Source organism: Marmota monax, unplaced genomic scaffold (assembly GCF_021218885.2).
Source record: "Marmota monax isolate L192 unplaced genomic scaffold, Marmota_monax_Labrador192_F-V1.1 WCK01_AAM20220418_F8-fsc00015, whole genome shotgun sequence".
NCBI lineage: Eukaryota > Metazoa > Chordata > Mammalia > Rodentia > Sciuridae > Marmota > Marmota monax.
In genome coordinates this window covers 24,354,739-24,375,058 of record NW_026692194.1, presented here as the reverse complement: position 1 = coordinate 24,375,058, position 20,320 = coordinate 24,354,739, and the positions used below count along the sequence as shown (strand labels likewise).

Sequence of the window (20,320 nt, the reverse complement as noted above, 5' to 3'; positions counted from 1 at the left end):
TTCCTAGGGCTGCAGTAATAAGGTGCCATGAACTAGGTAGTTTCAACAACAGAAACTCATCACAGTTCTGGAGGCTGGATATACCAAACTAAGGTGCCGGCCAGAGTGGTTCCTTCTGAGGCTGTGAGAGAGAATCTGTTCTGTACCCCAGCCCCTCACTTCTGGAGGTTCACTGGCAGTCTTCACAGTCCTTGGCATTTCCTGGCTCTTAGGAGCATCACCCTGATCTCTGCCTTCTTCTTCGCCTGCCATTCTCCCTGCATGTGTCTCTCCATCCAAATTTCCCCTTTTTGTAAGGACACTAGTCATAATAGATTGGGAGCCCACCCTGCTCTGGGATTATGTTGCCATAACTGATCACATCTGCCACAACTTTATTTCCATAAAGGTCACAATCTGAGATACTAAGGGTTGGGGTGGCAACATGTGAATTTGGGGGGGGGGGGCAGATAAAATTCAACCCTTAACACCCAGGGAGCATGAGTAACCAAGAAAACTCTGCTGCTTCATTTGAAGGAATACAGAGTCTATACTTCAATAAAATCCTAGTCTAAGAGGGCACATGGGATTGTTGTGGACATGGCTGGGGCTCACTGTTTAGATTATTATGCTTACCACCTAAGAAGATAACAAGCATGTGAGTGTGCCTGACACTCTATTAGCGGATATCTGAAGGCCTGCCAGAGAGGCAGGTTGATCACTTCTACAATCAAGCTCTAATCACATAGTAATCCTATTTCAGGGTATATAGTTGAATCGTGTTGAAAGCTGGCTTCAAGTCAGCTTTTTATTGTAAAAAATAATAATAATACCAGAAACAAACCATAGTTGGTGAATAATTCATTTAACTTTTCTAAGAACCAATTGCTTAATCTGGATATTGTAACCAATTGTGACCAGGAATCCTGAGAAGAAAGGAAACAGAGTTATTTTTTCCAGACTCTGCCTTGCAATTGTTTAATGGATCTTTAGGGTAAAGAAGGAGAATGAAACAGACTCTCTACAACAAAAAAAATCTCTGCACAATCTTCAGTCCCAACAGGCCAACTCTTTTATATGAATTCAGTATAGATGAGTCAATCTAATGAGTTTCTAAGCACCAACGTTGAAGTTTTGGATAACTTCTGATATCCAGTATCTTCAGACCTTGGCTCCTCAACCTGAACTTTCAATTTAACATCTTGTCTGTCTGTATAGCTTGTAAAACTATACAAACCCACACATAAATGTTTATTTCATTTTTATTTAACTACTTATGAAGAAAATATGAATTCTCTCTTTTAAAATTCATCAGCACTGAAATGTTATATCAGTGTTTGATAGAAGACTGACAGGTTCCCATCTCTGTCCTCTCACAGAATTATTCTGTATCCTTTTCTCAGGTTTTGCTCCTAAAAGAATGCCTTTCATGTTTGCTAATCATAAATTTTGGTAACTTAACAGTTTCATAAGTTTCTCGCAAAGTCAGGTCAATTAAAATCTGCAAAGTGTTATTTTATCAGCCAGAAAACTTTATATCAACTGGGATTTCTGATCTTCCTAATAAGTCTTGTCAATCTAGAAGCCACTTAGCCAGAATAGAACTTCATGGATTTTTCTTTAATCACCTTGCTTTATTTGGAAAAAAATAAAATATGTCTGATAGCAATTACAACACGTTTTTTATTATGAAGTTGCTATAGTTCAGATCTGAAATGCTCCCCAAAACCCATGTATTAAAGGCTTGATAGCCAGCCTGTGGCATTTGAAAAATGATGGAACCTTTAGGAAGTGAGGTCTAGTGGAAGGAATTTATGTCATCTGGAGCAAGCCCTTGAAGGAGACATTGGCATCCCACTGACCCTTCCCCTCTCTCTTTGCTTCTTAGCCACTATGAGATGACCAGATTCCTCTGTCACACCTCTCACCATGATGCATTGACTCATTTTAGGCCCAAAAGCAACAGGGTCAACCAACCATGACTGGAACTCCTGAAATTATGAGCCAAAATAAACTTTGAAAAATTGCTTGTCTCAGGTATTTTGTCACAGCAATGAAAATTATGACTGAGAAGAAGACCTTGAGAAAGGGTAACCAGAGACTGCCAGCTCAAAGAAGCTTCATAATGAACTCAGACCATTGTAAGATCAGTCCAGCCTTCTGCCTGCCACTCCTATTTCCCTGCCTCTATGGGTTGATATCAACATAGCCTATGCTACGTTACCTCTACTCTTTTTAACCGCTAAAATTTCAATCTTAATTAATGTTTTATAAAAAGCACGAGTTTCAATTACTGCAATTCAAAAACATTCTGCATGTCTCTTGTCTTTATTTAAACATTTCAATGATAGTTGAAATAAGCAAAGTCAAATAAGAGGAAACTAAAAGAATCTGGAACAGAGCCTCTTTGAATAGCAGAAACAATAATGTCCCTGCTGCATTTTATTATATCTATTGGTTCTTCTTAAGACTAAATTTTAAGTCTACTCAAATAAATGAGGTTTGACATGAACTTTGTAATATACTTGAAGAAGTAGAAAAAAATATGTAAATTTTAAAAGGACCAGAAGGGATCTCTTTTTAAAATCTTTTAAATTTTATTTATTCTAATTAGTTATACATGACAGTAGAATGCAATTCAATTTATATTACACAAATAGAGCACAATTTTTCATTGAACACAAAGTAGTGCCACACCATTCGTGTTTTCATACAAGTACTTAGGGTAATGATGCCTGTCTCATTCCACCATCTTTCCTACCCCCATTCCCCCTCTTCTCCTTCCTCCCCTTTACCCTTATCTAAAATTTGTCTATTCCTCCCATGCTCTCCCCATCCTCATTAAGAATCAACATCCTTATATCAGAGAAGACATTCAGCATTTGATTTTTTGGGATTGGCTAACTTCACCTAGCATTATATTCTCCAACTCCATCCATTTACCTGCAAATGCCATGATTTTATTCTCTTTTAATGATGAATAATATTCCATTGTGTATATATACCACATTTTATTTATCCATTCATCTACTGAAGGGTATCTAGGTTGGATCCACAATTTAGCTACTGTGAATTGTGCTGCTATAAACATTGATGTGACTGTGTCCCTGTAGTATACTGTTTTTAAGTCCTTTGGGTATAAACCAAGAAGTGGGATAGCTGGGTCAAATGTGGTTCCATTCCAAGTTTTCCAAGGAATTTCCATACTGCTTTCCAGATTGGTTGTACCAATTTGCAGTCCTACCAGCAATGTAAGAGTGGGCCCTTTTCCCCACATCCTTGCCAACATTTAATGTCATTTGTACAGAAAGCATTTCTTAAGGTTAAAAAAAATACATATTTGAAATTGAAATGTATTTTGATACACCGCCAAGAAGCAGTCAAAGCAGTTGCCTCAGGTATGCATATTACTGTGATTACATAGAATCCCACAGTTAAGAGATACAAAGCATTCCAAGTAATCATTTAGGTCCCACATTCCATAATGGGAGCAAGCACAAAGTGAGATTCCCTCCTTATCTCAGCCAGTGACTAATGCAGGACTCCAAGCTTGTGCTCATAATAAATATGTGCAATGTTTATATTCTCTCGCTGCTCCTCATTGCTCCCCGATAGTCAGGCAGTAAATCCTAAAGTAATAACTTGACTAGAAGATTTGTAAAACCAAATTAGTGTCACCCTTATATGGAATATTTTGCCAAACTTAAAGCATGGGGTTAGGAAGGAAAAGATATACTTTCAAAAGTATCTTTATTCATTCAGCAACCATCTGAGATCCAACTGTGTGCCCAGTGCTTTGCCAGGTACCAGGTTTATAAAGATTGATATGCCATGCATGACCTCATATATGGAAGGTTGTCTTTACTGGGGTCATAAAATTAAGGAGATCTCACTGAAGATAGTTTTGTAAGAAAATAAGAGAACAGTTTTTTTATGAAAAACTGATTAAGATAGGTCTATTTTACTCTTTATTTCTTTCCATGAAAATTTCACTGCAGCAAGCAGAGGCCCCAGGCCAAGTCATCTATTTTCTGCTGCATTTGATATATAATTATCTGTGCTTTTCAGAAATACCCTTCACCTACTCCAGGAGTTTAAATTTACATTAAGATGTTACATAAAACATCCATTCACTGAGGACAGCGTGTGAGTGAAAAATTAGAATACAGAGAGGTTTTGTGGGAGACTATCATGAGATAGAACTTGGCTGATACACAGGAAATAACAGTTGCAGAAAGGACAGGAAATGGCATTCCAAGGAAAAGAAAGATAATTGTGTGAGTGTAAACATTAAGTCATAAATGTTTGCCATAGGTCCCAGAGCTTCTGAGAATTCCTTGAGGGAGAAAGAGGGAAGCAAACAGGTCCAAGAAGAAAAAGAGAATAAAAATCCAATCAGAAAAAAAGATACTACTGATATAGGGGCTCAAGTCCAAACCCTAAATTCTCAAAGCAACAAATCAGGCTGACAGCAATGTCCTAAAGATTCCTGTCTGAGTGGAGTGACCTGCATCCTTGGCACTATGTGGAGGGCCAAGTTATAGAATAGGTGGTTTACCTAAGTCTGAAAAAGATACTGAACAATTTTGTGTCTTACAGATGGTGGCACACATACATTCCAAATTATGAGACAGAAAAAGTTCTCTCCTAAATGGGATTGGACCACTCACTAGAGAGGTGAATCCAAATTGCTCAAATTTTCTGAAATGGAATGAAGAACCTTGGGAAAGGGGCAGGACAACATCAGTATTCTCTAGTACTTGTTTGAGTACTTGTGAAAATCTAACAGGCATTGCCATTGTCACCAATTCACTGCCATCATGAACCTCTTCTTCTTCTTCATCATCATCATCATTATTATCATAGTGACTAATGCTTATAGAGCTCCCATCATTCATCAGGTACTGTTTGATATTTTACATATACTATTAACTCCTTTAAATTTCATAAAATTGTAATTACTATCTATCTGGTAGATGAAAAGACTGAAGCACATAGACATTAAGTAGTTCTTCCAAGATCACCACCTCAAAAGTGGTACCCAGGAATTCAAACCTAGGCAGTCTTGCTCCACCATCACCTGCCACATTCCCCTCACAGACCAACAGCTCCATGTGTCGTGAAAAAGAGAATTCAGTTCAACAAACTGCATCCTCCCTCTTACCTTTCTGCCTGTAAACCCTGGATTCCTACTCCTCCTTTGTCACTTGGTCTAATAAACAATACTTTGCATATGGTAAAAAAAAAAATACCTTGCAGTCTATAGCCAAAGACAATAAAAGAACTAAGGGCAGAGCTGCAAAAGGATGGTGAGCTGGGCTGAGTCCACCAATTGGGTGACTATATCTCTTTTCTATTTGATATAAATGCAGTAAAAATAGAGGTGAAAGGTCTGCAAGCAGATGGACCCTTCTCTCTTTTTCATTGAAGATGGCATACTCTCTCCAAGATGGTCAAACAGTAATGTCCTTCCTGAATGAGTAGTCTACTAGGGCTTCCATAACAAAGTACCACAGACTGAGTGATTTAAACAATTGAAATTTATTTCTTACCATTCTGAATGCTAGAAGTACAAGATCAAGAGGTCAGTAGGTTTGGTTTTTCTGAGGCTTCCCTCCTTGGCTTGCCAGCTCACTACATCCTCTTGGGGAGGTCCTCCCTTTTTGTGCATCCCCCCCACCCTATGTGTCTTCCTCTTCTAAGGACACCAGTCCTATTAGATTCCAGCCCACACTTACGACCTCACTTAATCTTACTTACCTCATGAAGGCCTTCTCTCCAAATGTAGTCACCTTGGAGGTTAAGACCTCAACATGAACTTAGGCAGAAAACAATTTGGTCCATAACACTGCAGTTAACTTGTATGGGAATAAAAAAAGAATAAAAATAAAACAGAGCTTATAAGCTTATTGCCTTTCAGGAATGACTGAAGGCTCCTCTAGATGGAGAGCCCCAGTGTGAGTCTACTCTGCAAAGGGTTGCTACCGTTATACAGACCCTTTTGAAAGGTGATTTTACAAAATTGATTTAGTTATGTCATGCTCAACTAAAATGGAGTCAAGAGGCCATGAGGAGAAACATGCAGGTTAAACATGCCAGTTTCAAATCTGTCTTGTAAGCCCAGTCCTCAACCATAAGGGCCTAACTATAACTCTGAGATTATATAAATCTTACCTAGCAACAACTCTGGCCAGGCATAATTCACCTGCTTCAGCAAGCTGCTGCCAGGACCATGAACTTTGTTTCAACACAGTTTGTATAACCTCTTCTTCCCCCAACAAAACCTATCATTTGCCTTTGTTCTCTGGGCATACCAAAGATCATCCTGATCTATAAGTGTCCTGAATTGCAATTCTAGAATTTTATTACCAAATAAATTCTTTGTTTAGAGATTCATTTCTCTGCCATACATGTAGATGAAGGCCAGAGAAAAAGTCTGGGGTCCTCCACAAATTCAAATCCAGAGTTCTCCAGCATTCTCCTATATATCTGTGTGTGTGTGTGTGTATTCACCTATATATATATTATAGTATGAGAAAAAAATACCAATTTTATTTATTCATTTTCACTTCATACACACTGGTGTGTTCCATAATATGGTACACAGATATAAAGTAAAAATATGGAAAAATCTGATCCTCGCTCTCATAAAGTTTAGAGTTCATTGGGGAACTTGGTCATAACCACTTCATCTAATATATCTCCTTGGCAACCAGCAAAAGAAAAAAGTATATAATCCTCAATATGAAACAATACCCCCCAAAAACTGTACTGCTTACAAAGTATTTTTTTTCTTTACATGATAAATGTCAACTTTTCAATAGGCTTTCACTGTTATAAACCCAGAAAAAGAACAGCAATTTGCAAATGGCACTTAATTGATTCAAACTGCATACCCCCTGAATTTCACAACTTTCTACTTTTGCTTCTTCCTGCTGGTACCTTAAAATCTAGCTACAGTCATTCCCAGAGGCTGGACACAGGAAGGATGCAGAGTGTGCCCACACAGTAAGCTACAAAGCCAAGCACGCAATGCAAACAAACCTCTGATCTGTGAGGAATACACAACTCCCTCTCCATTCTCATCTGTTCTCAGATCAATCACAGAGCCCATGAAGGTCACTGGAGATAAGTAGTGCCAACCAAAGTGGCAGTGTATGCCTGTGAGTCGTAAACGGAAGCAAGCAAATGTCTTTAAGATTCCAGAGTAGATCTACAGCATAAACTCCCTTAGGGCTAACAGCAAATAGATGAACCATGGGGAAATTTTTGTCAATAAATTATACATGTAGTTAAATGAAAAGCTAACGGGAAGTACCAAGTTGGGAATTCCCAACTTTATCTTCCATATCAGTTGAGCAATTTGACTACCCTGAAAGAACTATTTAGCAATATAATGATTTTAGAAAAGTAAATCATCCTAACTAATCTAATTTTCTGAGTTAGAGTTCTTTCAATTGACATGCCCAGTGCTTGCCTCCCCCTCTTCCAATCCATTCAACACATACTGCTGCCAAAGTATTCTTCCAAAAGAGAGTGTCCAATCACATTACTTCTGAGCTGCCTCTAACACATATAGCACCTTCAGCAAATGAGAAAAATGGCACCCTCTCCTCAAATTAAAACAAAAAATAGACATACAGATGGTACCCAACTTATGATGGTTTTTCTTTGATTTTTTTTGAGTTTACAATGCTGCTAACTGATATGCCTTCAGTAGAAAACATACTTAAATTTTGAATTGTGATTTTTTTCCCCTGGGCTGGTAATACATGGTGTGATTCTCTGTCTCAATGTTTGGCAGTGACCGTGAAAGGTGAAAATCAGGCCACCAAGAGCAGCAGATGAGCAGGACAACCTCGGGGAACACCAAGAACCATTGGGACTGGGCTCAGTGCATGCCAGTGGGCACAGGAGGGCTTCTGCTGAGTCTCTCCTGCAGCTCCCATGCTCACCTGAGAATCTGAATCTCCACTCCCACCCACTACTGTCCAAATCGTCACCTTCAAGGTAATCAGGACTTTCAAAGGACCACAAAGTCAAAACTATTTTCATCATATTTAAGCATGTTTTTCACTTTCAGTCTTGAGTGTCAAGTGGAAATTTCCAGAGGTTACCTGACATGTGGTGACCTCATCATTCTGAGGACCAATGAAATGTGTGCTCCTGTGTTATGAAAATTTCACTGTGTTGATTTTATAATACAGTAAATATTGAAATTGCAACCTACATAAAAGCAAAAACTTGGGAATCCTCAATCACTTTTAAGAGTGTAAAGAAGTCTTACACCCAAAATTGTGTGAACCCCTGAGTTTTCTGTATGTCCACAGTGACTGGCATCCCCTAAGAAGGAGAAATCATGTGTGTAGTTATAATTGCTCTCCTGTTCAAAACTTTCACTGACTTAGGAGTAGTGAGGCGGTGCTGAATATATGATCATTTTGGAAACAAACTGATGTACAAATTCTAGTTTGACTGCTTACTGGTTATGTGACCTAGGCAAGTTACTTAAACTTTCTGAATACAGGGACCTGTCATGGCTTCAAACAGTATTTAATTCCTCCCCATTCTCCAACTATCACTCAGGTATTCCCAACCAAAAGAAACACCCAAATAAGAAAATTATCAGTTTTACTAATAGTTAGGCAAATGTCTAAAATTCCAACTTCATAAGATGTGGATAGATAAATGAGGCCAAGAGTTCAAGCAAGGCTTCCTTCTCTCTGTTCTATGACATCTTGAATGATCCACTTTCTGAGCAGCCTCCTAGTCTATTTACAAGCTGCCTGGACAGCACTCCCAAGCCAGCCCTCCCACACAGTCACAGAGGACACACACAGGAATGCACAATGAAGAGAAGGTACAGAGAGCAGCAGAAAGCACTTCAGAGTCCTTCAATTCTGTTGCCTAGAGGAAGAAGAACATTCACACACCAACCATAAGATTAGCTATTTTCCAACAGGGTGAGTAATCAATTAGAGGCAAAAACACCAGCATTACAATGGAAGGATCTTCCAGTTTCACTAAAACCCCTAATACCTACAGCACCTGTTATATGTCAGTCACTCAAGAAGTGATAATGCAGAGTACTATATGGTGGAATTAATGGAAAAGGAACCTTAAAAAAATAAAAGACCCCAAACTTTCATAACCTCAGTCTTGTTTATGGGAGCATAAAGGACACTGGAAGGTATGAAGTCCACCTTCCCAAGAGAAGGCAAACATCTGTAGCACTTTGTGTACTTGAAGTGTTGAAGCCTCATTCCTACTAATTCCTGTTATTTGCACGGTTTTAGGATTATAACTGAAGAAATGGGAAAACCTCCAAGATGGACAGACTTCATTCAAATACCTATGCATTCTGGTCCTACCAGTTAGGGAAGAATGAAGAAAAGAATTAAGGACAGACCCAGGCTATAACTCAGTTAATTGTCTCCCAGCTAACGCTGAAGCAACCTGGGTGGAGTTCCAGGCCTTCCTCTATCCAGCTAAAACAATAAAGTCAAAATAGGTCATGCAGCTCCCAAGAAGGTCTCACTTTGAACTCCAGGAACTTAGGTTGCAAAACTGATAGCATTTATAGAAGAGGACTTTTGACAAGGCTCAACAAGGCCTCCCAGGAAAGCTCGGAACATCTGCAGCACTGGCTCTTTCCCCAACCCAAATCTCCAGGTTATTAGCCTTCTCAGTCAGCTGAGAAGTGCCCTAATTCACTCAGCATGTGGCCCTGTCCTCAGTAGAAAGTCCTTTAATACCCGCAAGACTGAGAGAGGAATAGAAATGATAAAGTAAACGGTGTCAGAAATTTTAAGTTATTTAGAGAATTCCGCATATCAAAGCATCTGACAGATTGATTTATCTGACAATTCCAATTTAAAATATGTGATTGAATATAATAGATTTTTAGACATGATTTTAACTTAAATGATTTACTTTTCTTGTACCTACTACTAGAATATATAAAAGAAATTGAGGCTTACAATATTTGAAATTTAATTTATTAAATTAACCAGAGCATTTTAAATAATTAGAGATAAATGACTTGTTCAAAGCACTTAGTTCTTAAGAAAGGCAAATCAATTAAAGTTTAAAATATATAAAGGGCTATAATTAATCAAGTTAATTAGTAAACTCTTCTAATGTTATTGGTAACATTTACTAGATTTATGAATAGAATAGTAATTATGAGCTGAATGTAGTAGGTCAATTAAAAATTTTTTTAGTTCATAATTTTAATACATCAAATTTTAATTTAAAGAAAAAAAAGCAACTGCAAATATTCTTCTTTGCAAATGACATCAGCCCCCAACACCACCAAACTCACATGACATTTTTGACCCTGGGTTTCTTTTGATTCTGGAATCTCAGCATTTGGTCTTCTGCAGAACAAAGCCCTAATCCATAAGAAGCCAGCTTTTTAGGAAGAAAAATTATTAACATGTCAAATGTGAATCTATTTCCTTACTATATTTAATCTCCAGGAATAGACTAATAAAATAATAAAAAGCCTCAATTCAAATTAGCAACTGGTACTTCATTCCATTATCCAAAACCATTACTACATAATTTATTGGCTGGCAGTAAGGAAACTCCTTCTCTGTTTGCCATTCAGGTAAATCAAGTTCTGGTTGTCTGTATCTCTATCCATATTGATCAAAACTACACAGAGGCTCTCTCACTCCCTGTTGCTCTCTGTATTACTTTAGAATAACTGAGACAACTGGTTACAGAATTATCTACAAATATTTACAATTTGGGTTCCATATAAGATGGAAGAGAGAGATTGAAAAGAAAGATATAGAATGTAGTAGAAATGGTAATATCCTTTAGTGAGGGGTCAAGATATATAATTTGAACATTTCTGAAACTGAAGAATTAGAAATAGTCTGTCTAGTGTATTATTTAAACTTATACGCATAATCAATAAAAGAACTGAAATTATAAATTATACACACATGTACAAATCTGCACTTCTGTATATATCTAAAAACACTACTAGGAAGAAGATAAAAGGAGAGATCAGTGTGTAAATAACCTTATATTCATGCTAAAGAGAAAATATACATTATATGTTGTAGATATAATAAATTTACTCAATATATTATAAATCAAAAAAATACTATCAAATACATTACCTGAATGGTACTGCCCAATATAGTAACTACAAACCAAATGAGGCTATTAAGCACTTAAAATGTGTTTAATCAAATTGACATGAGCCACAAGTTTAAATAGATTTGAAAATAATAGAAAAATGTAAAATATTTCAGTAATAATATCTATATGGATTATGTGCTGAAATAATGTATTGGTTGTACTTGATTAAATTAAATAGTTCATTAAAATTTGTTTTATATATGTATTTTTTTATGTGACTATTAGACAATTTAAAATTACTTGACTCACATTAAATTTCTATTAACATACTAATCTAGAGTTTTGGCATTAAACAACAGAATTAAAAACACAAATGGTCAATCCCATTTGTGATATATATATAAAATGAAGTATTACTTAGCCATAAAGAAGAATGAATTATGACATTTGCAAGTAAATGGATGGATCTGGAAACTATCATGCTAAGTGAAATAAGCCAGTCCCAAAAAGCCAAAGGTCAAAAGTTTTTGCTGATATGTGAAAGTTAGCCCACAATAAGTGGAGACAAGGGAAGAATAGATGTTCAGCAGATTAGACAAAGGGGAATGAAGGGAAGGGAATAGGGATAAGAAAAGAAAAGACAGTGGATGAATCTGAAATAATCTTCCTATGTACTTATTTGAATACACCATAGTGAATCCCACCATCATGTACATCAATAAGAATGGGGTAATAATTAGAATAAGACATATTCCATGCTTGAATAATTATATCAAAATGAATTCTACTTCCATGCATAATTGAAAAACACAAATGGACAAGAGTTGACCTCGGGGAACAAGAACTGAAGAAAAGAAATAAACAGGGCTGGAGCCAGCTGCTTTTTATCAGAAATTCTTCTGTATTTTTTGTATTGTTAAGCTAGGCAAAGAATTTAAAATGGTTAAACAAATTTAAACAGAAGGAATGGAGGATTGTATGTATAGAAAAGAAACAAAACCATAAAAAAGGTTAAAAAATAAAGAAACAAAGATAACAGGGCATCATCAGGGGAGGGAGGAAATGTGGCAGGCACTGTCCTCACGCAGGACAGAATCACAAAGGCTGATTTGTGGGTCAGTTTGGCAGCAGTAGGCATCCTTGGGGTCAGGGGATCCATGCCAGTAGCTTTCATGAACTAAACCTGTTCACCCAGTTTCATCTCAGTTGCATTGTTACAAGGCCCAGCCTTAGTCTTCAGTCCTTACTCTTAGATTGACTGGTAACACTACCTTTCTTTGTCTATAGTCCAATCACAACATCTTAGCACTGTCATGGAAATCTCATCTTTTCTAATTTCCAAGTGGCCCTTGACGCCCAAAGTGATCATGAAGTCCAAGTTCACATCTTACTCCTACAATTCACCCTCTTATTCCTGTTTTCCAACAAGAAACTCCCTTTTTCCAAAGTGCTTCTGGAAATATTTGCTTACACAACTACAGATAGCTAAGAGTATCCACCTCCAAGTCCACAAAATTAGACCTTCTAATGTTCTTTTACATGTTAAACAGCATATCCCAGTGCCTAGGCTAATAAGAAGGTCAATCCATACAGTAAATGTATTTATGCAACAGATAGTTTTGAGCACCTACAGGTACTAAGTACCTACAGGTATTAAGTGCTGATCCAGGTACTAGAAATAGCAATGAATAAAACAACATTCTCTGCCCTCTTGGAACTTACATTTTAGTGGCAGAGGTAGATAATAACAAGTAAACAGAAATACATATATAGCATAATTTTAGGTAGTTATAAGTATTTTTATATATTTATAAATATAAGAAAATATGCAGATTAATTGGGTAGATGGTATTGGGGTGGGAGGAAGAAGTGTCTATTTTAGAGATTTCTTACTGAGGAAACAATACTGGAGGGGACACTTAAATGATGCCAAAGACCTAGCAATGCAAAATCTAGGAGAAAGGAAAAAGATTCTCCATGTGAGGTATGGCTTCAAATTGTCACGGACTTGGAGTATTCAAAAGCAGTGAGAAGACATGCTGGGCTGCAGAAGAGTGAGTGGGGAAGAGAACAGAGGAAGATGAGGCCCAGTGGCCACCCACCTCTGATGTCATAAGGCCTTGTGAGTCCTGGTAAGAACTTCGATTTTATTCCAAATATGATGAATCCTATCAGAAGGCTTAGAGAAAGTGAATGAGCAGGACTTTTGACTTGCTGACATTTTTACTAATTTACTAATAAGTAATTAGTAAATTTAAAATTCCTTTCTCTTTTACTTTTTACTTTCAAAGTTAGTTAAATAAGAATAATCAAATCAAAACTCAAGCAGAATAGGTTTGGAAACACTCAGAATCCAAGGCAACTGACCATTTCTAGGGCCATGTCACTCTACACTGCTCCATGCCATCTGCAAAAGTGTTTAGGTTTCCTATTTAATGTCTTCAGAGTTAACAAATATTTATTGAGCCCTTCCTATAAACCATCTATTTTTATAGCCCACTTCTCAGCCATAATAGCTTTCTTTAGAATTTTCAAAATGAATCTACTTGGAGGTAGATAGTAGTGGTTGTTGTCCATTCCTGACAGTCAATTATTAGAGATCCAACAATGTAAGATAATTTGCTTATAATTATGCATCTTGATAGTGACGAAGCTGGGATAATTATTAGATTTTCTCAAATGCTCATTGGATCCCATTGTGATCCAATGCCTTTGAAAATTCAAAGCAGAAAGACATAAATAATATCTAAGAATGAATATAAATTTCAAAATAATAAAGGTTAATTAGGCTATAGATATTCTCACAAAAAAGTATAGTAGCATCTGCAAAAATAAGAACATTCAGAATGATTCCAAAATGGAGAGCAGGAGAGCATATTAGGAAGTAGAGGCAGTAACTGAGTGGGTGGATGGACATGGATAAGCAGGAAACCTGGTACCATCCCAGGCTAGTACATCAATCCCATTGAGTGATTAAGGATCCTACAGATTGGTCATTATAACCTGTTTACCAGGGCAAAATGAATTAAATTGAATGGGTGTTATCTCGTGTTTCACCTGTGATTTCTCAATAAGATTTATGTTATATTGATAAGATATATTGTGTTAGTCAGATTTTTGTCACTGTGATCAAAATATCTGACAAGAACAACTTACAAGAGGAAAAATATAAACTTTTGGCCCCACATTTTCAGAGGTCTTAGTCCATGATCGGTCAACTCCATTGCTCTGGGTCCAAGGTGAGGTAGACCATCATAGTGGAAGGGTGCGGCAAAGCTGAGAAGCATAGTGAAAAAGAGAGGAGCCAAGGGCAAGATGTATTCCAAGGTCATAGCCCCAGAGTCTGACTTTCCCCTAGGCATCCACACTCTCCCTGCCTATAATTACTACCCAATAGTTCATTCAAATTATTGATCGATCAAATTAATTAATCCATTGATGAGGTTAACTCAACAATCTAATCATTGCCTAAAAGCTCTCACCTTTGAACCTTGCTGTGTTAGGACCATATTTTGTTTTTGTTTTTTTTCAGGGGGCATTAAAGTTCCAAACCATTACATGTATCAATCTTGAAAAACTTGGTAAAAAAAAAAGAGTAAAATATTTTTAGTGAGATTTATGAAAAATAATATATTGAGTATGGATACTCATACAAGTCCATTCAAGCATTGCCACTAAAGTAAATGAAGGGAAATTCTATTACAATAGTCCATGCTTTACTGCACTAATATTTTTCTTTGGGAAAAAAATCTGAGCCCTTCAGGAACCATTTGTTTAGCATTTAATAAAGGCACTGAATTTAACAGGGGCCATATAGTCACATACAGTTTTAGAAACACATTGAAATGAGCTTTGAAAGATTCTTTGTCAGTGTTTCATTTGTTCAACTTCTCAATATTAATTTTTTTGATATGTTGCCTAGGCTGACAATGAATTTGTCATTCTCCTGCCTCAGTCTCCCAAATAATTTTGATACAGGCATGTGCCACGACACCCAGTTTTCAATATTAAATTTTTTAAAGTCTTTCTTTCTAATCACCTATCTCAGGTACAAAATAATTTCCTTGCCAATTATGTCATTATTTTAAAATTGCCAACTTACTGTATTTTTATTTCATACTCCTCTTATAGAATTAAAATAACTACATAAGGTAAACAAATATAACAAAGGACTTTTTCCTTTCAATTAAAATTAAAATGGCTTTGACATTAATGTCAAAAATAACTATGGAATAATTAATAATTTTAAGTGACTTAAGGATTAAGTCTCCTTGTACCTTTTGATATTGTCATCTCTTATGTTTAGGCTTCCACAAAGAGTGTAGAAGATTGCACAATGGACCTTATGACCAGCCTGAAAATGGCCCATATAACTTCCAAACATACTCATGGGCAAAATCCAGGAACATTTCCCCAAACCAACTGCAAGGGATAATGAGAAATGCTGTCTTCCTGTGTGCCCAGAAAAGGAAATTGAGACTAGCAACTCTGTAACATAAAGAAAAAGCTCCAAACAATATAGCAATGTGCTCAGGTTTCCTTCTGTAACATAAAATTCATCATTTTATCCCAGAAACCATATATATATATTTATATATATATATATATATGTATATATATATATATATATATATATATATATACACATACACAAGGGTTTTTTGTAACCTTATGAAGAAAACTCATGACCAGTTGGTATTAAAAAGAGAATTTTACCAACAGCATTTTGAGAGAAACATGAACTTTTAACTCTATAGTTCAATTCATCTTCAGAAACAGTTTTTCAGAAGCTGATGAAGATAGAGTTCTAGATACACTAGACTTGTCTGATACCAAGCCAGGTCCAGCCACAGACAGACAATCCCCACCCCACCCATGACAACCATTCTATGGCTAAATATAGAGAACAGTATCCTAAAAGGCTACCTAGCTGATGCAGCCCAGTTCAAAGCCAATTGAATCATCCTAAAAAAAAAAAAAAAAGACTAAAATAGAGGCTAACCCATTCTCAAAATCCATAATGTTTCTTTTTTAAAGACAATTTGCTTTATATAAAAAGAAGAAAGTGTGAAATGAATCCCACTGGTACACTCAAACTACTCTGATTTATACATAATGTTTCCTCAAACAAGGATACAGAAGCATTCCCATATTTCAATAATCTAATTTTACATTGTTAGAAGAAAGCAGGGCTTTTGAAAGATCTTTATTTATTTTACACCCTGGGATGTTTAAATAAACTTCACATTTCAAATCACTTGCAAATCCCAATATCTTGTCATATTTTCAGGGACTGTCATGGTTATCAAATACATATTTTATTTCTATTACAAATTGAGAAATTATTAAGACAAACATTTTAAATTCCACATTAAAACCTGATTTTCTAAAGTCCTTTCAACCTTTTCTAAAAGAGGATAGGTAATGGAAAATAAGTTAAACTAGTTTTAGAGATTTATTGGGTCCATAAGTGTGATACCTAATTTGCATCTTGTCATATTTTCCAGTGTCACTCTTCATTCCCAGCTATTCTTTATTTTTTATTCTAGTTTGTTATACATGATGGCAGAATGCAATTGATTTCATGTTACACATACAGAGCACAATTTTCAAGTCACTGATTGTACACAAAGTATTTTCACACCATTCTAGTCTTCATATATGTACTTAGGATAATGATACACGTCTCATTTCACCATCATTCTTAACTCTTTACTCCCCTCCCTTCCACTCCCTTCCCTTTGCCCTATCTAAAGTTCCTCCATTCCTCCTCCCATGCTCCATCTCCATCGCCATTATGAGTCAGCATCCTCATATCAAAGAAAACATTCGGCCTTTGATTTGTTGGGATTGGCTTTTCATTTAGCATTATATTCTCCAACTCCATCCATTTACCTGCAAATGTCATGATTTTATTCTCTTTTAATGCTGAATAGTTACATTGTGTATATATACCAAAGTTTCCCTATCCATTCATCTACTGAAGGGCATCTATGTTGGTTCCACAATTTAGCTATTGTGAATTGTGCTGCTATAAACATTGATATGGCTGTGTCCCTGGTTTAATTCCTAGGTCCTTGATCCACTTTTGTGCCTGGTGAGAGATAGAGGTTTGATTTCATTTTGTTATATGTGGATTTCCAGTCTTCCCATCATCATTTGTTGAAGAGGCCATCTTTTCTCCAATGTACATTTTTGGTGCCTTTGTCTAGTATAAGATAACTGTAGTTATATGGGTTAGTATCTGTGTCCTCTATTCTGTACCATTGGTCTATAGGTCTATTTTGGTGCCAACACCATGCTGGTTTTGATACTATTGTTCTGTAGTATAGTTTGAGGTCTGGTATAGTGAGGCCACCAGCTTCACTCTTCTTGCTAAGGATTGCTTTAGCTATTCTGGGTCTCTTATTTTTCCAGATAAATTTCATGATTGTTTTTTTCTATTTCTATGAGGAATGTCATTGGGATTTTGATTGGAATTGCATTGAGTCTATATAGTGTTTTTGGTATATGGTCATTTTGACAATATTAATTCTGCCTATCCAAGAACACGGGAGATCTTTTCATGTTCTAAGGTTTTCTTTAATTTCTTTCTTTAGTGTGCTGTAGTTTTCATTATTAGAGGTCTTTCACTTCTTTTGTTAAGTTGATTTCCAAGTATTGTTTTGTTTTGGTTTGGGTTTTTTTGAGGCTATTGTAGATGGGGTGTTTTTCCTAGTTTCTCTTTCTGAGGATTTTCACTGATGTACAGAAATGCCTCTGATTTATGGGTGTTGATTTTATATCCAGCTACCTTGCTGAATTCATTTATTAGTTCTAAGAAATTTCTAGTGGAATATTTTTGGTCTTCTAGGTATAGAATCATATCGTCCGCAAATAGTAGTAATTTGAGTTCTTCTTTTCCTATCCATATCCCTTTAATTTTTTTTTGTCTGTCTGATTGCTCTGGCTAGAGTTTCAAGAACTATGTGAAAGAAGTGGTGAAAGAGGGCATCCCTGTCTTATTCCAGTTTTTAGAGGGAATGCTTTTCATATTTCTCCATTTAGAATGATGTTGGCCTGGGGCTTAGCATAGATAGCCTTTACAATGTTGCAGTATGTTCCTGTTATTCCTAGTTTTTCTAGCATTTTAAACATGAAAGGATGCTGTATTTTATCAAATGCTTTCTCTGCATCTAATAAGATGATCATATGATTTTTATCTTTGAATCTATTGATGTGATGAATTACATTTATTGATTTCCATATGTTGAACCAACCTTGCATCCCTGGGATGAATCCTACTTGATCATGGTGCACTATCTCGATATGGTTTTGTATTCAATTTGCCAGAATTTTATTGAGAATTTTTGTATTTATATTCATATTTGTCTGAAGTGTTCTTTCTTTCATGAGTCTTTGTCTGGTTTTGGATTCAGGGTGATATTGGCCTCATAAAATGTGTTTGAAAGCGTTCCCTCTTTTTCTATTTCATGAAATACTTTGAGAAGTATTGGTGTTAGCTCTTCTTTAAAGATCTTGTAGAATTCAGCTGTGTATCCATCCGGACCTGGGCTTTTCTGGGTTGGTAGGCTTCTGATGGTGTCCCCTATTTGCTTGCTTGAAATTGATCTGTTAAATCATATATATCATTCTGATTTAGTTTGGGCATACCATATGCCTCTAGAAATTTTTTCAATGCCTTCAATATTCTCTATTTTATTAGAGTACAAGTTTCCAACATGATTACTAGTTATCTTCTGTATTTCTGTAGTGTCAGTCGTAATATTTCCTTTTTCATCATGGATGTTAGTAATTTGAGTTTTCTCTCTCCTCTTTGTTAGCATGGCTAATGGTTTATCTATTTTATTTATTTATTTATTTATTTATTTTGAAGAACCAACTTTTGTTTTGTCAATTTTTTCAATTGTTGTTTGTTTCAATTTCATTGATTTCAGCGCTGATTTTGATTACTTCCTGTCTTCTACTGCTTTGGGGGTTGATTTGTTCTTCTTTTTCTAGGGCTTTGAGATGTAATGTGAGGTCATTTACTTGTTGACTTTTTCTTCTGAAGGAATGAACTCCATGCAATGTACTTTCCTCTTAGAACTCCCTTCATAGTGTCCCAGAGATTTTAATATGTTGTATCAGTGTTCTCATTTACCTCTAAGAATTTTTTAATCTCCTCCTTGATATCTTTTACAACCCATTGTTCATTCAATAGCATATTATTTAGTCGCCAGTTGTTGGAGTATCTCTTATTTTTTATTTTATCATTGATTTCTAATTTCATTCCATTGTGGTCTGATAGAATGCAGGGTAGCATCTCTACTTTTTTTATTTACTAAGATTTACTTTGTGGCATAATATATGGCCTTTTTTAGAGGAGAATCCATGTGCTGCTGAGAAGAAAGTAAATTTGCTCGTTGATCGATAATGTACTCTATATATGCCAGTTAAATCTCAGTTATTGATTGTATTGTTGAGTTCTATAGTTTTTTTGTTTAGCTTTTGTTTGGAAGATCTATCCAGTAGTGAAAGAGGTGTGTTAAAGTCACTCAGAATTATTGTGTTGTGGTCTATTTGACTCTTGAAGTTGAGAAGAGTTTAACTGATGAATGAGATGCTCCATTGTTTGGGATATATATATATATAATATATATATATATATATATATATATATATATATATATATGTATATATGTATATATATATATATATTATAACTATTATATCTTGTTGATGTACATTTCCCTTAAATAGTATGAAATATCCATCTTTATCTCTTTTGATTAACTTTGGCTTGAAGTCTACTTTATTTGATATGAGGATGGAAACCCCTGCTTGTTTACATAGACCATGTGAATAGTATATTTTATCCCAACCTTTCATCTTCAATCTGTGGGTGTCTTTTCATATGAGATGAGTCTCTTGAAGGCAGCATATTATTGGGTCTTTTTTTTTTAATCTAATCTACCAGCGTATGTCTTTTGATTGGTTAGTTTAAGTCATTAACATTTAGGGTTATTATTGAGACATGATTTGTATTACCAGTCATTTTTGTTTATTTTTGGTATTTAGCTTGACTTGGTTTCTCCTTTGGTTGTCTTTTCCTTTATTGAAGCTCTTCCCTTTAAAGATTTTTATTGTTGTTTTTCATTTCCTCCTCATGGAATATTTTGCCAAGAATGTTCTGTAGTGCAGGCTTTCTTGCTATAAATTCTTTTATCTTTTGTTTATCATGGAAGGTTTCAATTTCATCATC

The 20,320-nt window shown here is 35.7% G+C and overlaps 1 long non-coding RNA gene across 1 annotated transcript in view; it reads left to right on the top strand.

Moving 5' to 3' along the window:
- The window catches only part of LOC124080102 (uncharacterized), a 48,591-nt gene extending 37,312 nt beyond the window's left edge, over positions 1–11,279 (top strand). Inside the window, exon 3 of the long non-coding RNA XR_006847589.1 lies at positions 7,784–11,279. This is a non-coding gene — a long non-coding RNA (uncharacterized LOC124080102). The remainder of the gene's footprint in view (positions 1–7,783) is intronic.
- Positions 11,280–20,320: the final 9,041 nt, after the last annotated feature.